Below are 15,930 nucleotides of genomic sequence, written 5' to 3'. Positions count from 1 at the left end.
TCACAGTTATGCCATCACCTAAGTTACATTCATCAAGAGTCCCTATCAAGCAAACCTAAGGAAAATACCCCTCCGGTGTCTATGTTACTGCCCACCATGATGGTCGCCTGGGGGACTCCTTGCTACCGCTATAATAGAAGCTACCTAACTATACCCAACCCTCACGTAGGCACGCACTATGGCCCAATGCTGTGCAACATCAGGTCACAGTGCAGCACGGGCCAGAAGAGGACCAGGGAGCAGTGAGTAAGTGGCTGCTGATAGGAGCAGTGAGTAAGAGGCTGATGAGGTCTGATATGAGGCTGATGTGGTCTGTTCTGGGGCTGATGGGGTCTGTTCTGGGGCTGATGGCATCTGTTCTGTGGCTGATAAGGTCTAACATGAGACTGATGGAGCCTGATTCGAGGCTGATGGAGGTTGGGGAGTCTGATCTGAGGCTGATGGAGCTTGGGGGTCTGATCTGAGGTCTGATGAAGAATGGTGGTCTGTTTTTTTTTTTTCTTATTTTCCTCCTCCAAATTCTAGGTGCGTCTTATAGTCCAGTGCATCTTATAGTACAAAAAATACAGTGTATATATATATATATATATATATACATACATACATACACACACACACACACATATATATATTGTGACACAGCGAGAAGGCAAGTATTTTCCTTCCAACATTTGCGGCTGGTCTGGTTTCCAGCCAGGTGAGGTCAAATACCGTACCAGAGTTTAAGGCCCCTTTCACACGGGCGAGTATCCTGCCCGGATGCGATGCGTGAGTTGAATGCCCTGCATCCACACTGAATCAGGACCCATTAATTTCTATGGGGCTGTGCACATAAGCGGTGATTTTCACGCATCACTTGTGTGTTGCGTGAAAATTGCAGCATGTTCTATATTCTGCGTTTTTCACGCAACGCAGGCCCCATAGAAGTGAATGGGGCTGCGTGAAAATCGCAAGCATCCGCAAGCAAGTGCGGATGCGGTGCGATTTTCACGCACGGTTGCTAGGAGACGATCGGGATGGGGACCCGATCATTATTATTTTCCCTTATAATATGGTTATAAGGGAAAATAATAGCATTCTGAATATAGAATGCATAGTAAAATAGCGCTGGAGGGGTTAAAAAATAATAATAATAATTTAACTCACCTTAATCCACTTGCTCGCGCAGCCCGGCTTCTCTTCTGTCTCCTTCTTTGCTGATTGCAGGAAAAGGACCTGTGGTGACGTCACTCCGGTCATCACATGGTCCATCACATGATCTTTTACCATGGTGATGGATCATGTGATAACCGGAGTGACGTCACCACAGGTCCTTTTCCTGCAATCAGCAAAGAAGAAGACAGAAGAGAAGCCGGGCTGCGCGAGCAAGTGGATTAAGGTGAGTTAAAAAAAAAAATTTAACCCCTCCAGCGGATATTTTACTATGCATTCTGTATTCAGAATGCTATTATTTTCCCTTATAACCATGTTATAAGGGAAAATAATACAATCTACAGAACACCGATCCCAAGCCCGAACTTCTGTGGAGAAGTTCGGGTTTGGGTATCAAACATGCGCGATTTTTCTCACGCGAGTGAAAAACGCATTACAATGTTTTGCACTCGCGCTGAAAAATCGCACATGTTCCCGCAACGCACCCGCACCTTTTCCCGCAACGCCCGTGTGAAACCAGCCTAAGTGCCTGTCCGGGTTTTAATAGGCAGCTGGGCTCAGCAGCTGAGTCTCTGTGTTTGGGATCTGAGGCTTTGTGCAGTGCTGGAGGGCTGAGAGCTGCACACTGGGAAACAGGCCCCCTAAAGCCTGCTGTGGACCACTGGGTGATATTTTGTTCTGGGGACTTTCCATTGCGTGAACTAACACCAAGTGTGGTTTTCTTTTTGCCTTATGTGTGAATAAACACTGAAGTTTTGCTTTACAAACTTGTTGCCTCTATACTGCGTCCGCTTACCCTGCCTACTAGAGCGAATCCCCCACTATATATATATATATATATATATATATATATACACTGCTCAAAAAAATAAAGGGAACACTTAAACAACACAATGTAACTCCAAGTCAATCACACTTCTGTGAAATCAAACTGTCCACTTAGGAAGCAACACTGAGTGACAATCAATTTCACATGCTGTTGTGCAAATGGGATAGACAACAGGTGGAAATTATTGGCAATTAGCAAGACCCCCCCAATAAAGGAGTGGTTCTGCAGGTGGTGATCACAGACCACTTCTCAGTTCCTATGCTTCCTGGCTGATGTTTTGGTCACTTTTGAATGCTGGCGGTGCTTTCACTCTAGTGGTAGCATGAGACGGAGTCTACAACCCACACAAGTGGCTAGGTAGTGTAGCTTATCCAGGATGGCACATCAATGCGAGCTGTGGCAAGAAGGTTTGCTGTGTCTGTCAGCGTAGTGTCCAGAGTATGGAGACGCTACCAGGAGACAGGCCAGTACATCAGGAGACGTGGAGGAGGCCGTAGGAGGGCAACAACCCAGCAGCAGGACCGCTACCTCCGCCTTTGTGCAAGGAGGAACAGGAGGAGCACTGCCAGAGCCCTGCAAAATGACCTCCAGCAGGCCACAAATGTGCATGTGTCTGCTCAAACGGTCAGAAACAGACTCCATGAGGGTGATATGAGGGCCCGACGTCCACAGGTGGGGGTTGTGCTTACAGCCCAACACCGTGCAGGACGTTTGGCATTTGCCAGAGAACACCAAGATTGGCAAATTCGCCACTGGTGAAAGCAGGTTCACACTGAGCACATGTGACAGACGTGACAGAGTCTGGAGACGCCGTGGAGAACGTTCTTCTGCCTGCAACATCCTCCAGCATGACCGGTTTGGCATTTGGTCAGTAATGGTGTGGGGTGGCATTATTTTGGAGGGCAAGCTCCGTGTGCTTGCCAGAGGTAGCCTGACTGCCATTAGGTACCGAGATGAGATCCTCAGACCCCTTGTGAGACCATATGCTGGTGCGGTTGGCCCTGGGTTCCTCTTAATGCAAGACAATGCTAGACCTCATGTGGCTGAAGTGTGTCAGGAGTTCCTGCAAGACGAAGGCATTGATGCTATGGACTGGCCCGCCCGTTCCCCAGACCTGAATCCAATTGAGCACATCTGGGACATCATGTCTCGCTCTATCCACCAACGTCACGTTGCACCACAGACTGTCCAGGAGTTGGCAGATGCTTTAGTCCAGGTCTGGGAGGAGATCCCTCAGGAGACCGTCCGCCACCTCATCAGGAGCATGCACGGACGTTGTAGGGAGGTCTTACAGGCACGTGGAGGCCACACACACTACTGAGCCTCATTTTGACTTGTTTTAAGGACATTACATCAAAGTTGGATCAGCCTGTAGTGTGTTTTTCCACTTTAATTTTGAGTGTGACTCCAAATCCAGACCTCCATAGGCTGAAAAATTTGATTTCCATTTTTTTATTTTTGTGTGATTTTGTTGTCAGCACATTCAACTATGTAAAGAACAAAGTATTTCAGAAGAATATTTAATTAATTCGGATCTAGGATGTGTTATTTTGGTGTTCCCTTTATTTTTTTGAGCAGTGTATATATATATCATGTTTTTGCTTGTTTCTTACCCCCCCCCACCCCCACCCCGAGTTCTGCTGTTTGAAGTTTTAGCGACACTTGTGCGTGAGATACTTCAGCTTTCAAATTACAAGGGTTTTGTTCTCTCTTTTGCCCCTGTACTGCAGTGTAATTACAACTGCTCATCCAATTCCCTGGATTGGGAAAAGCTGTTAAATCTGCAAGACCGCTACAGGCAAGCGAACAATGTAATTTGAAAGTTGAAGTAGCACAAGCATTGTTACTGCTTCATACCAAAGACCTATCATAAGGATAGACCATCAATATTTAATCACTGTACAACCCCTTTAATTACTTCTGTTGTTCTGGTCTTTAAGCTGAGCATGAAAATAGAAATACTAAAGAGGGCATTTATCAGAGACCAGTGTTTAACGCCAGTTTTTGATATCCCCTGTGCTGCTGGATGATGCGCTTAATTTATGACAAGGCGCATGTCTAGAACACAATCAATCTGAAAACTCATATTAAGGCTCCATTCACACAACCGCAATTCCGTTCCGCATTTTGCGGAACGGAATTGTGGACCCATTCATTTCTATGGGGCCGCACGATGTGCTGCCCGGATCCGGAAATGTAGATCCGCACTTCCGGGTCCGCAAAACCCATCCCGATAAAAATAGAACATGTCCTATTCTTGTCCGCAATTGCGGACAAGAATAGGCATTTTCTATTAAGTGCCGGCGATGTGCGGTCCACAAAATGCGGAACGCACATTGCCGGTGTCTGTGTTTTGCGGATCCGTGGATCCACAAAACACACACGGATGTGTGAATGGACCCTTAAAGTGGAATATGGACAGTAAAATACCCCAAGGGTCCTCATTCTCTTGCAACCCCTACACTAAAAACAACAGGGAAACTAACTAACTAGAAAAACAGGTAAACTAAAAAGTGTCCAGATCAAATCAATGACTGCCACGAATAGTGTCTTTTTGCCATGGAACTGCTCCGTTAGGGCTACTGATATAGTCCGTATAGGGTTCCTGAACAGCCAGTTCTTATGTTCCAAGTCGTCTATGCAGGGTCTGGTCCATACCAACGGTTGATAAGGTCTGATACTGGTCCAGATCAGCATCCAAAGAAGCTTTGTGGATGCTGGTGAAGTTGTGTGGGACTACGAAGGCTTCAATCACCAGGGTGGCACTGTCTAAACCCGTCTTCAGGAATGATATGAACACCCTATACTTCTTGAAAAGTATTCCGAAAGCAGGCTCCACATACTGACCAGCCCTAGTCAATTGGTAGTTGAAGGTACACCTCCTTTCATTCAAATCGCATCTTGGGAAGAGCTTTATCACATGGGGTGACAATGCAAACCCTTTGTCAGCCACAATGACAAATGGAGCAGGTGTTTCTGTAAATCTGGGTAGTCTTCTGGGCTCTGGATGGGCGATTTGGTTGACCTGAAGCCGTTCACCCATTCTGGAAGCTTCCATAGGCCCTGATATCCACAATAATAAACCAGAAGGTACTGGCAGACAAGGCCCACAGCACCACCAAACAATATTGCTTATAATTGAAGATCTGGGACCCTAAGTGATGCAGCTTTTTAATATGGATCCATTTCCCCAATGCAGTTAGGAAAATACGCTGAATGTTCGAGATCCTCGGTGACACAGAGCCAGTCTTCCACCCTGGGCTGTGGCATCACTGTCTCTCAGGCCCCTTGCAGACAAGCGTTCCTCCCGCAGCGAGTCCGCATCGCAGAACCCGGCCTGACCTCCCAGCACTGACGGGATTCACATAGCATTATATTGATTTATGATGCTATGTAACCCTTACAGTTCTGGAATGTATTGGATAGCACTGGCAGCATTATGCAAGTGTTATCCAATACATTTCAGAACTGTAAGGGTTACATAGCATCATAAATCAATATAATGCTACGTGACCCCCGGCAGCGCTGGGAGGTCAGGCTAGGAGCTGCGTTGCGGACTCGCTGCGGGAGGAACGCTCGTCTGCAAGGGGCCTTAGAGTCGCTGCCAGATGACTTCACAAGTGTGATAATCTGAGAGATGGTTGAGGTCCCCGCCAGGATTTCGAAAGGTAGTGATGCAAATAAGATCCTGGTCGCCATAAACCTGGAAATAGAGCAAAGGACTTAAAGGGGTTGTCTGAGTTATGAAAAAATAATAATATAGCACTGAAAATCTGATATATAACTGAGCTAAGCAAGTTTTATGCAAAAAAAATATATATATTTCCTCATTTCCCTGGTTCTTTTCTGGCCCTTTGTTTACATGCAATAAAAACTATCTCTGCCCCTCCTCCTGCTCTGCTAAGGGAGTGAATACAAGAGCTTCCCTGAGTGACATGTCTGCCTGCTGGGAGACTCTGCAGCATGTTGTATGTGTAGGACTACAAGTCCCAGCTGTATAATGACACTGCTAAGGGAGTGGATACAAGAGCTGCCCTGAGTGCTGGGAGACTCTGCAGCATGTTGTATGTGTAGGACTACAAGTCCCAGCTGTATAATGACACTGCTAAGGGAGTGAATACAAGAGCTGCCCTGAGTGACATGTCTGCCTGCTGGGAGACTCTGCAGCTTGTTGTATGTGTAGGACTACAAGTCCCAGCTGTATAATGACACTGCTAAGGGAGTGAATACAAGAGCTGCCCTGAGTGACATGTCTGCCTGCCTGGAGACTCTGCAGCATGTTGTATGTGTAGGACTACAAGTCCCAGCTGTACAATGACACTGCTAAGGGAGTGGATACAAGAGCTGCCCTGAGTGCTGGGAGAATCAAAAGCAACTTGTAAGTGTAGAACTACAAGTCCCACTTGTATAATGACACTGCTAATACACACAGGATCTTCCCCCTTCCTTCTTGTGCAAAGCTCTCTCTAGTCTGTCAGCTCCAGTGCCCAGCATTGTCTCCTCACTGCCTGCAGAGCTGTGCAGCTGAAGGGGTTAAGAAACCTAGCAGAGAGTAGACGGCAGTGAAGGGGGGCGTGGCCAGCACAGTGACGTTTCCTACAGGCTTGTAAACGACCTTTATCAGAGCAGGGAGAGAAGCTGACATCACAGGTCATGTGACCCTCAGTCAAATCTGAGAAACCAGCCACTGGAGATAAAGTGAGTTAATTGGAAATCTGTTACATTTGCTTAGTTAGGAACATAGAAAGAACAAAAAAATAACTCGGATAACCGCTTTAAGACAGATATCATCAAAAGGAAAAATTAGAAAACAAGGCAGGTGGGAAAAAAAGGTGAAAGGGTTAAGTAATGTGTGCTTACGTCAGGGTAGCGATAAGCATTTCACTGGGAGACAATGGAATGAACCCAGAGCCTCCTCCTCAGTTCTTCATCCAGCATAGCAGTCTACTGTCCGTAGTGCTGCCAAAAGAACAGTACAGGACGACATCTGCAGAGTCTTTCACCCCTGTGATCAGCCAGAAATCCCCAGAAACCAATGCTGGCCAAGCAGAGGAATCTAACAGAGCTCTCTACTCTGTGAAAGCAGTCCAGAATGGCGTTAGAGCAATCACATGACCTTCCTATGGACGCTGAGAGAAGGACGCTCGCTTCCTCAGCACTTCCTCAGTGCACCTGCGCCGATGATGTCTTCTCTTTCGGGTTTAGAGGTGACGTCGTCGGCGCAGGCGCACTGAGGGACTGCTGAGGAAGCGAGCGTCCTTCTCTCAGAGCGCCTGCGCCGAATGAAGACACGTAAGGCGCAGGCGCGGGATTTGAATTGCAGACAGGGCCAGCCGGAGGAGGAGAGCGCTCGCTGGCCCTGTCAATCAACAGGAGGAGGGGGCGTTTTTTTGAAAGGAGGATGCGGCGGCTACCAGCAAGTAACCGCCCTACTTGCTGGTAGCGAGGTAATTAACATATTATAAAAGTGCGGTTTTTAAAGAAACTAAGCCACAGAAAAAGGTAAGAGCACTATATATTGAATAATTGCACTATAAGGATTTTAATTAGCCTAAAAATGAAAAATGACTTTTGGGGGGTGACAGAAGCCCTTTAAATATGGCGCCTGCTTGCAAGCGCAGTGGGCCCAATAGCCACTGGCACCCGGGGCTATTGTTAAAGGGAACCTGTCATGTGGATATTTGATTATAATCTAACTAATTATATACAATCATTAACTACTAAAAAGTACCTTAGATGTATTCACTTACTGGTGTGACAGATGGTTACCTCATTATACACACAAAGATGCCGCATGCTAATGAGCTGATTTGAGTCCAGCGTGATGTCAGTGAGTCCAGTGTTTATTTAATTAACAGCTATAGCCACTCCCCTGCCCACCTGCTGCTGATTCATATGGAAAATAACTGTCAATCAGCAGCAGGTAGGCGGGGAGAGTCAGGAGCTCATGAATATTCAGGACTCATCATTATCAGCTGGAGCTTTTCAATACAAGATGTTGGCAGATTGACTGGGTCAATTACAGAAAGTGACCCAGCATTTTGCTAAGAGAATCAGTCCCTTATTTATGTTGCCCTTAGTTAGGACACCATTAAACTGGTGACAGGTTCCCTTTAAATTATAACTTCGGTCACAGACATTTAAAGGATAACTGTCACATTTAGACCCTAATTTCAATTTTCATATATGTAGTTACTAATAACATGATATTCCAGAATCAGTTACTATTAGACCGACTTACCCCATATTTAATAAGATTCAGCCCTTAGCAACCAGTCTACATAAAACTGCAATTTTACTATTCAGTTAAGATGGCCGCCACTGCACTCACCCTGAGGCTAATCCCGCCTGCCCTCACTAGCCAGTAACAATAGCCCCCTAAAAGTGTCAGTAACCAGAGCCCTCCCCCCTAAAGGGTTAATCTCCTGCAGCACAAAGGGGTCCTCTTACCACATGTTGCTTTCATTTATACACTGAGCAGATGGCAGATCTCCCTTCCCTGCTCTGCGCTGCTCCAACTCTGCATTCTCCAGCTCTGCTGAGTGAGGGAGCGTCTGCCAAGTGCAGGGACAGGGAGAAGTGCACACAGCCCAGGCACTGTTATCAGCTGCTGGGGAGGACCTGGCTTTAATCATTTACTTACAGTCCCTGGCTGTCAGTAATGTGACCCTGCACGCTGCGTGCTCCGTCTATCAACAGATAGACGGACCATGCCTAGCAACCCGATTTTAACAGATAGACGGACCATGCCTAGCAACCCAATTTTAAGCACAGGTAAAAGTAGGCAGTACAGGGAACAAAAATGTGGAATTAAGGGGTAATTGAATACACAGTGAAAAGTTGAAATAGGGCCACCAAGGAGATATTAATCACCACAATCCAATAATACTCCAAAAAAATATATATACAACAGTTATCCTTTAATCCTTCAGATGCCGTGTTCAAGTGTGACCATGGCATCTGAGAGCAAAAAATCCTGAAGCATTGCACTTCCAGGACTAGAATTGCTCCCTCTAGTGGCAATCGGGGGAGCCGTTCCTTCCCAGAAGCAGTCTCCGTCTCCCTGAAGTATCTTAGGCTGCTGTCACGGCGCAGCAGTGTGGTAAATACACTCCACACTGAACACAGAAGGGAAAGGGAAAAGGTATTAGACCTGGAACCTAGGGAAAGGGAAATAGTCACACCTAGTGGGTCCCTACACCGAGCCCTGACTGCTATCAGTATGCAAAGAGAAAAGAAAAAAGAGGTTGAGTGGTCCCACCAGGACTGGAGGTCCTGGGGAAAAGGCGCCAGAGGGATGGAGGAGATGTAGATGTAGACAAAAGAAGTATAGAATATCCTATAGGATGAGATAAAAAAGCACCACAAACTACGTGCCTGTTGAATAACTATTCGGGGAAGGCAGCACAAGTGTTATAGGGATATGAAAAAGGATTTCATTCCCATTTGACAAATACCAATAACAGTCTGGAGGTTCCAATTGAGGATCCAACCGGACGTGATTCAAAAAAGAAGGAACACTGTAAAGGCGCCACTCCCATAGATGTGGAGAAATTAGATGTGGTGGTTAGTACCCCCTTAAGCCGGAGGATAATATATGGTGATGAAAGATGTAGAATACTCTCCAAAGGGGAGATTCCTGATGATGAGAGCTGGAGTACTCACTTCACAGGGGGGGTAGTCACAGGATAAAGCTCAAGACACCTGTGGCCAACTGCCCCCCTAGCCGGGATCTCATGTAGAATGATTTCAATTGATGGCAGCCAACGACAAGGCTTCTGATCAATGTAGTTTATTACAGTAAAATAGCCCAACGCGTTTCGGAGGTATTATAGTCCTCCTTCTTCAGGGGTCTTTTCACAAGGGTCTCCACTGCTTCAAAAAAGGACTTTTTTGAAGCAGTGGAGACCCTTGTGAAAAGACCCCTGAAGAAGGAGGACTATAATACCTCCGAAACGCGTTGGGCTATTTTACTGTAATAAACTACATTGATCAGAAGCCTTGTCGTTGGCTGCCATCAATTGAAATCATTCTACATGAGATCCCGGCTAGTGGGGCAGTTGGCCACAGGTGTCTTGAGCTTTATCCTGTGACTACCCCCCCTGTGAAGTGAGTACTCCAGCTCTCATCATCAGGAATCTCCCCTTTGGAGAGTATTCTACATCTTTCATCACCATATATTATCCTCCGGCTTAAGGGGGTACTAACCACCACATCTAATTTCTCCACATCTATGGGAGTGGCGCCTTTACAGTGTTCCTTCTTTTTTGAATCACGTCCAGTTGGATCCTCAATTGGAACCTCCAGACTAGGTTCACCTGTTATTGGTATTTGCTATCAGTATGAACAGACCTTAATGGTAGGAATGTTCATACACAGGAACCTAAGCCCAATCTCACCCTAACAGGGCCCTGCAGATAGTGTCAGGACACGGATGGCCTATTCCTTTCCAGATGAAGGAATATACCCCATCAGGCTTAATATCAGCAGGTAGGGGAAAACAGCAAACAACAAAGAAGATAAACTTAACTTCCAGAAGTATGCGGACGAGCAAGAAGTCAGAGAGAACCAACACCAGGACGTCCACAAACAAGGAGCTATCAACCGCATAGCATGATGGGTGAGGCCAGACTAAATAGAGGAGAAGGAATGACCACTTAAAGGGGTTATCCGAGTAATTTTTTTGTTCTTTCTATGTTCCTAACTGGGCAAATGTAACAGCTTTCCAATTCACTCACTTTATCTCCAGTGGCTGGTTTCTCAGATTTCACTGAGGGTCACATGACCTGTGATGTCAGCTTCTCTCCCTTCTCTGATAAAGGTCGTTTACAAGCCTGTAAACGAGATGTCACTGTGTTGGCCACGCCCACTTCACTCTGCTCTCTGCTAGGATTGTTAACCCCTTCAGCTGCACAGACTCAGGGCTGAAGTGTTTACTGTGTAGCTGCAGGCATGAGGAGACAAATGCTGGGCACAGGAGCTGACAGAGAAGTTCTGCAAAGCATTGCAGGTAGGGGGAAGATCCTGTGTGTATTAGCAGTGTCATTATATAAGTGGAACTTGTAGTTCTACACTTACAAGTTGCAGTTTTCTCCCAGCACTCAGGGCAGCTCTTCTATCCACTCCCTTAGCAGTGTCATTATATAGCTGGGACTTGTAGTCCTACACATACAACAAGCTGCAGAGTCTCCCAGCAGGCAGACATGTCACTCAGGGCAGCTCTTGTATTCACTCCCTTAGCAGTGTCATTATACAGCTGGGACTTGTAGTCCTACACATACAACATGCTGCAGAGTCTCCCAGCACTCAGGGCAGCTCTTGTATCCACTCCCTTAGCAGTATCATTGTACAGCTGGGACTTGTAGTCCTACACATACAACATGCTGCAGAGTCTCCCAGCAGGCAGACATGTCACTCAGGGCAGCTCTTGTATCCACTCCCTTAGCAGTGTCATTATACAGCTGGGACTTGTAGTCCTACACATACAACAAGCTGCAGAGTCTCCCAGCAGGCAGACATGTCACTCAGGGCAGCTCTTGTATCCACTCCCTTAGCAGTGTCATTAAACAGCTGGGACTTGTAGTCCTACACATACAACATGCTGCAGATTCTCCCAGCAGGCAGACATGTCACTCAGAGCAGCTCTTGTATCCACTCCCTTAGCAGTGTCATTATACAGCTGGGACTTGTAGTCCTACACATACAACAAGCTGCAGAGTCTCCCAGCAGGCAGACATGTCACTCAGGGCAGCTCTTGTATTCACTCCCTTAGCAGTGTCATTATACAGCTGGGACTTGTAGTCCTACACATACAACATGCTGCAGAGTCTCCCAGCACTCAGGGCAGCTCTTGTATCCACTCCCTTAGCAGTATCATTGTACAGCTGGGACTTGTAGTCCTACACATACAACATGCTGCAGAGTCTCCCAGCAGGCAGACATGTCACTCAGGGCAGCTCTTGTATTCACTCCCTTAGCAGTGTCATTATACAGCTGGGACTTGTAGTCCTACACATACAACATGCTGCAGAGTCTCCCAGCAGGCAGACATGTCACTCAGGGCAGCACTTGTATCCACTCCCTTAGCAGTGTCATTATACAGATGGGACTTGTAGTCCTACACATACAACATGCTGCTGAGTCTCCCAGCAGGCAGACATGTCACTCAGGGCAGCTCTTGTATCCACTCCCTTAGCAGTGTCATTATACAGCTGGGACTTGTAGTCCTACACATACATGCTGCAGAGTCTCCCAGCAGGCAGACATGTCACTCAGGGCAGCTCTTGTATTCACTCCCTTAGCAGTGTCATTATACAGCTGGGACTTGTAGTCCTACACATACAACATGCTGCAGAGTCTCCCAGCACTCAGGGCAGCTCTTGTATCCACTCCCTTAGCAGTATCATTGTACAGCTGGGACTTGTAGTCCTACACATACAACATGCTGCAGAGTCTCCCAGCAGGCAGACATGTCACTCAGGGCAGCACTTGTATCCACTCCCTTAGCAGTGTCATTATACAGCTGGGACTTGTAGTCCTACACATACAACATGCTGCTGAGTCTCCCAGCAGGCAGACAGGTCACTCAGGGCAGCTCTTGTATTCACTCCCTTAGCAGTGTCATTATACAGCTGGGACTTGTAGTCCTACACATACAACATGCTGCAGAGTCTCCCAGCAGGCAGACATGTCACTCAGGGCAGCACTTGTATCCACTCCCTTAGCAGTGTCATTATACAGCTGGGACTTGTAGTCCTACACATACAACATGCTGCTGAGTCTCCCAGCAGGCAGACAGGTCACTCAGGGCAGCTCTTGTATCCACTCCCTTAGCAGTGTCATTATACAGCTGGGACTTGTAGTCCTACACATACAACATGCTGCAGAGTCTCCCAGCAGGCAGACATGTCACTCAGGGCAGCACTTGTATCCACTCCCTTAGCAGTGTCATTATACAGATGGGACTTGTAGTCCTACACATACAACATGCTGCTGAGTCTCCCAGCAGGCAGACATGTCACTCAGGGCAGCTCTTGTATCCACTCCCTTAGCAGTGTCATTATACAGCTGGGACTTGTAGTCCTACACATACATGCTGCAGAGTCTCCCAGCAGGCAGACATGTCACTCAGGGCAGCTCTTGTATTCACTCCCTTAGCAGTGTCATTATACAGCTGGGACTTGTAGTCCTACACATACAACATGCTGCAGAGTCTCCCAGCACTCAGGGCAGCTCTTGTATCCACTCCCTTAGCAGTATCATTGTACAGCTGGGACTTGTAGTCCTACACATACAACATGCTGCAGAGTCTCCCAGCAGGCAGACATGTCACTCAGGGCAGCACTTGTATCCACTCCCTTAGCAGTGTCATTATACAGCTGGGACTTGTAGTCCTACACATACAACATGCTGCTGAGTCTCCCAGCAGGCAGACAGGTCACTCAGGGCAGCTCTTGTATTCACTCCCTTAGCAGTGTCATTATACAGCTGGGACTTGTAGTCCTACACATACAACATGCTGCAGAGTCTCCCAGCAGGCAGACATGTCACTCAGGGCAGCACTTGTATCCACTCCCTTAGCAGTGTCATTATACAGCTGGGACTTGTAGTCCTACACATACAACATGCTGCTGAGTCTCCCAGCAGGCAGACAGGTCACTCAGGGCAGCTCTTGTATCCACTCCCTTAGCAGTGTCATTATACAGCTGGGACTTGTAGTCCTACACATACAACATGCTGCAGAGTCTCCCAGCAGGCAGACATGTCACTCAGGGCAGCACTTGTATCCACTCCCTTAGCAGTGTCATTATACAGCTGGGACTTGTAGTCCTACACATACAACATGCTGCTGAGTCTCCCAGCAGGCAGACAGGTCACTCAGGGCAGCTCTTGTATTCACTCCCTTAGCAGTGTCATTATACAGCTGGGACTTGTAGTCCTACACATACAACTTGCTGCTGAGTCTCCCAGCAGGCAGACAGGTCACTCAGGGCAGCTCTTGTATTCACTCCCTTAGCAGTGTCATTATACAGCTGGGACTTGTAGTCCTACACATACAACATGCTGCAGAGTCTCCCAGCAGGCAGACATGTCACTCAGGGCAGCATTTGTATCCACTCCCTTAGCAGTGTCATTATACAGCTGGGACTTGTAGTCCTACACATACAACATGCTGCTGAGTCTCCCAGCAGGCAGACAGGTCACTCAGGGCAGCTCTTGTATCCACTCCCTTAGCAGTGTCATTATACAGCTGGGACTTGTAGTCCTACACATACAACATGCTGCAGAGTCTCCCAGCAGGCAGACATGTCACTCAGGGCAGCACTTGTATCCACTCCCTTAGCAGTGTCATTATACAGCTGGGACTTGTAGTCCTACACATACAACATGCTGCTGAGTCTCCCAGCAGGCAGACATGTCACTCAGGGCAGCTCTTGTATTCACTCCCTTAGCAGTGTCATTATACAGCTGGGACTTGTAGTCCTACACATACAACATGCTGCAGAGTCTCCCAGCACTCAGGGCAGCTCTTGTATCCACTCCCTTAGCAGTATCATTGTACAGCTGGGACTTGTAGTCCCACACATACAACATGCTGCAGAGTCTCCCAGCAGGCAGACATGTCACTCAGGGCAGCACTTGTATCCACTCCCTTAGCAGTGTCATTATACAGCTGGGACTTGTAGTCCTACACATACAACATGCTGCTGAGTCTCCCAGCAGGCAGACAGGTCACTCAGGGCAGCTCTTGTATTCACTCCCTTAGCAGTGTCATTATACAGCTGGGACTTGTAGTCCTACACATACAACATGCTGCTGAGTCTCCCAGCAGGCAGACATGTCACTCAGGGCAGCTCTTGTATTCACTCCCTTAGCAGTGTCATTATACAGCTGGGACTTGTAGTCCTACACATACAACATGCTGCAGAGTCTCCCAGCAGGCAGACATGTCACTCAGGGCAGCTCTTGTATTCACTCCCTTAGCAGTTTCATTATACAGCTGGGACTTGTAGTCCTACACATAGAACATGCTGCAGAGTCTCCCAGCAGGCAGACATGTCACTCAGGGCAGCACTTGTATCCACTCCCTTAGCAGTGTCATTATACAGCTGGGACTTGTAGTCCTACACATACAACATGCTGCAGAGTCTCCCAGCAGGCAGACATGTCACTCAGGGCAGCTCTTGTATCCACTCCCTTAGCAGTGTCATTATACAGCTGGGACTTGTAGTCCTACACATACACCAAGCTGCAGAGTCTCCCAGCAGGCAGACATGTCACTCAGGGCAGCTCTTGTAACCACTCCCTTAGCAGTGTCATTATACAGCTGGGACTTGTAGTCCTACACATACAACATGCTGCAGTCTCCCAGCAGGTAGACATGTCACTCAGAGCAGCTCTCGTATCCACTCCCTTAGCAGTGTCATTATACAGCTGGGACTTGTAGTCCTACACATACAACAAGCTGCAGAGTCTCCCAGCAGGCAGACATGTCACTCAGGGCAGCTCTTGTATTCACTCCCTTAGCAGTGTCATTATACAGCTGGGACTTGTAGTCCTACACATACAGAATGCTGCAGAGTCTCCCAGCAGGCAGACATGTCACTCAGGGCAGCTCTTGTATCCACTCCCTTAGCAGTGTCATTATACAGCTGGGACTTGTAGTCCTACACATACAACATGCTGCAGAGTCTCCCAGCAGGCAGACATGTCACTCAGGGCAGCTCTTGTATCCACTCCCTTAGCAGTGCAGGGGGAGGGGCAGAGATTGTTTTTATTACAAGTAAACAAAGGGCCAGAAGAGAACTAGGGAAATGAGGAAAAATATTATTTTTTTGGGCATAAAACTTGCTTAGCTCAGTTATATATCAGATTTTCAGTGCTATATTATTTTTTTTCATAACTCGGACAACCCCTTTAAGTTACACCTGAGACAAGAGGTGTGGTCA

The sequence above is a fragment of the Bufo bufo genome, chromosome 6 (genome assembly GCF_905171765.1).
Source record: "Bufo bufo chromosome 6, aBufBuf1.1, whole genome shotgun sequence".
Taxonomy (NCBI): Eukaryota; Metazoa; Chordata; class Amphibia; order Anura; family Bufonidae; genus Bufo; species Bufo bufo.
The sequence above is the reverse complement of the archived record's forward strand: the minus strand, read 5'-3'. Positions refer to the sequence as shown.